Here is a 4,119-nt window from a genome sequence, read left to right on the forward strand (position 1 = left end):
GAATGCATAAAAACCCACCAAACACAACAGCGACATACATACAAACGTATATACATATATACATACACACCAACGCACAAACAAAGGCACAGCATCAGCAATCCAGGCAACGGCAAAGTGGCGTGATCCAGTGCGTAAGCAAACAAGCGTGCAAAGATAAAATGCAAACAAGATACCGTCGGCATATGTACATACATGCATACGTATATGCACCAGCATGAAAACAAAGGCACAGGGCCCAACACTGCGGGCAAAAGCAAGGTGGTGCGTTCAGGCGCGCAAACAAATTAGCACGCCGCCTACGCAAAATGCATTAGAACAAACATGGGGCGACATATGTACATGCATATATATCTACATGCAGCGCAAATACAACACACATCCGCACACGAACTAGGGTCGAGGAGCAGCAGGCAAAATGCTGTGATCAGGTACATTAACGCAACCAACAACACCCAACAAACCAAAAGGCATTAACGCAGCCAACAACACCCAACAAGCCAAAAGGCAACAACTATGTACAGCAACGTAACCCAGCCAATGGTGCCGCGTTCAGATAAAAGACGGCGAAGAAACGCAGAAGGGCGTTGGTACCGCATTCGCATTTCCCGAAATGGAGACGTGACGGTAACAAACGCCTCTCTGAAGTAGAGGGGGGTGTGAGGACCCCAATCCTAGGGCTTGGAGCCCCCACAACACTCATAGATATATTCACATAATTTTTGGAATTGTAATTAAAATATATAATTGTTACATTGAACATATATACTTTGAATTGTAGCCACATATTGTACAGCACTAAGTGATTTGAACTACCGTTATTATTTATCATATACATACAATTGTACCTATACTTTAAGCACGATGGCAATAAAGAACAAAGCGCAAAGGACAACGGGACATACGCGACGCGACTGCGGCCGACAATTTGTATAAATAGCCGGCCAGCAATCAAAGCAGACAGGAGTCGTCAGGCGACTGCTGCAGACTCAGGAGCTCTTGCACACATAGGGTAGGTTCTAATCCCTATGTTAGGTATCAGGAGACGGGCAGGTTCTACTCCCACTCCTATAGAACTTAGCTAGGTATTTAGAGACGGGCAGGTTCTACTCCCTCTCTTGGAAGGTCGTGAGTAGGTTCTACTCCCGCTCTTTTACTATAGCTGTAATTATATTTGGTGGGACGGAGCTACACCCACCAACCGGAGAGGAACGGGTAGGTTCTACTCCCGCCCTCTTAACGTACGACCCAGACAGACGAGTGCTTTGCTATAAATCGAAAACGAACTCTTTTTAATTTTTTGTTGAAAACCCGGCAGCCGATGAGCATACCCCAGCATAACCCGGAGTTCGTCACACTTTGTTGGCTGGTTTTCCCGGTTTGAGCAGTGGGACCACTCTCCCCATCTTCCAGATGTTTGGAATGACGAGAGTGGAGATTGACAAATTGAGGACCTCCGTTAGGTACGATAATCCCGCAGCACCCAAATTTTTCAGCATCAGCATGCATATTCCGTCGGGTCCAATGGCTTTGGAGGTTTCCCCTTATCGATGGCTACCCTTACCTCACCGCTGGTGAAAACAAGAGGCGCACTGGGTTTTGGCATTTTGTGCAGCCTTCTGGTCATTCGACCGCTTATGTACGTTCACAAGTTGCCGAATCTCCGAATTGAGATCCCTGATACGGGGATTTCCGGTATCGGCCTGACGAAGGTTGTCACGCTCATCGGCTAGAGCAGCCGCTTCAGAAGGAAACTTCGGACGCGGATCCTTGATACATTCAGCTGGGATAAAGCGAGCTGCAGCAGCAGTGACAACCTTGCGGAATTTACGTGGTATGGGTAGTGCAGTGAAGGCGCTTTCAGTAAAATCCGCGAAGCCCTTCTAGTCAGCTTTGGAAAAGTTGACATAAGTCCGCTGATCCGCGGAAGCAAAGTCGGCAGGTTTATTAATCGAGATGACTATGGGCAGATGGTCTGATGCTAGGGTCAGCATGGGTCGCCATCATACGCTGTTTATCAGACCAGCGCTGACAATTGTTAGATATGGCGAGCTACAGCAGCTGCCCATAATCCTGGTGGGTGCGTCGTCATTAATTGTGCAGAATGTCGAATCGTTTATCTGCTCAGCCAGATGTATTCCCATACGATCATTTGACAGGCTTGAGTGCGAAAGATCGTGGTGCGCGTTAAAGTCGCATACGGTTTTCACCTCTGACTAGCGCACCTATTCCAGGGTGATATACTGCCGGACAGCTGGTGACAGGGGGTATATAAACGTAAAATATATCGAGCTCAACATGGCCTGACCGGATAGCAATACCCTGACATTCTAGAATGGTATCCCTGCGGTCGATGTCTGCTTCGATAAGACGATACTGCACGGTGTGGTGTGTGATGAACGCTAAGCCTCCACTATTGTCTCGCTGGCGATCTCGACGGTGCACGTTGTATCCGGCGCAATTCAACTTCCTCTCTTGGACCGCAGCTATTAATATTCCATGCCTTCCCATGAAGTCAGTTATCTCCTCGATCTTGCTCTGAAGTCCGTTACAGTTGAATTGTAGCACCTTTGTGTGCCTTGGGAGACCAATTGTGATGTGTGGAATTAGGGAGTTGTGTTGCCTGCCGGCTCCCTGCTGTGTGTACTGCAAAAGGGGGTGCTGCCTTGTGGGGTGGTTGGCGGCGTCGCGGGGGAGGTATGCGACTGGGCAGCACAGCAGGACCCACATAGTCACTCGTACAATCACGCGTGTTACGAAGTCGTGAGCATGCCCTAAAGTGGCACCAGCCAAGGCAGGAGTTGCACTTGATTGATGTCACGTTACGGTATATTCTGGACTGACAAACCGAGCAGATTGTCGGAGGGACAAGGAGTTGCCGGCAGCGGTATGTGGGTGCTATTGTGTTTGTTTGTGTGTCTATTGTTGTGTTGTGCTGGGGTGTGGGTGTGTTGGTTCTGTGCTGCACGGGCGGATGGCGGTTTGCCGTGGACGTGGTCCATTGCCGGTGCGTACGTAGGCCCGAGCAGGTACACAGGCAGGCCAGCCAAAGAAAAAGTATTAAAAATTAAAGCAATTGAAACTTGCACCGTATTATACTAACATTTTATGAGCTACAAAACTGCATCTTTCTTTCTATGAACTTCAGTCAAATCGAAATTTGGCCGTTCGATATACTTGATATGTCAGTTGACAGAAAACATCGATGCATCGATGCCTCGATGCATCGACTATTTATACATCGAGTGGAAAATTTTCGATGCGTCGAAGCAAAACATCGATACTTTCGATGCATCGATGTTTTTTCGGCGTCTCTATCTAGTATTTACTCGTATTAGAGATGCAAGTCAAAAAAATACATCGATGTTTTTTTTTCCATTTGATGCATCGAAATATAGCATCGATTCATATCCATATATCGTATAAAAATATCGATATTTTCGATGCATCGAATGAAAATATCAACAGTTTCTTTCAATTAAAAATATACAACAAGAAAATGAAACAATCCGAGCTTCGATAAATGTTTAAGTATTAACTCCCAGTGAAATGTATTTATTGATTAAATAGTTAAAAATCTCCGTTTTTTTGGTCTTTTGATAAGCTTTCGAAAAAGGTTTTTGGAATGTACTGAAGTGGCGACAAAAGCGTAGTAAAATAATATAAAGTGTTCTAGCTAACGATTCTATTTCGGTACATTCGGTAATTTATTATCATAATTTTTTCTTTCATTTAACTATTTTGAGTAAGAACTTATGAGGGGTTTTTTTGATTTGAGAAAAAAATTAAAAAAAAAAACATCTCAAGAAATTCTTGCCGCTTGTGGAAAAGCACACATAACGTTGCAGTACTGGTGTTTTCAGTCCCCCAGGATGAGGACCTAAGCCGAAATCGGGCAGAGGTGTGCAACAAAACCAAAGGTCAATGCCAGAACTGAAAAAAACGAAAATGGCAAACTCAAATTTTGCTTTGAAATAAGCGTACTTCACTTTATATTATTCCACTAGATTTATAAGCTACATTAAACTATTTTGGAAATTGCCAGCTGCGTAAACAAACATGCGTGGAAAAGGAATGCATAAAAACCCACCAAACACAACAGCGACATACATACAAACG

Source organism: Rhagoletis pomonella, unplaced genomic scaffold, assembly GCF_013731165.1.
Source record: "Rhagoletis pomonella isolate Grant_MI unplaced genomic scaffold, Rhpom_1.0 Rhpom_scaffold_00002, whole genome shotgun sequence".
NCBI lineage: Eukaryota > Metazoa > Arthropoda > Insecta > Diptera > Tephritidae > Rhagoletis > Rhagoletis pomonella.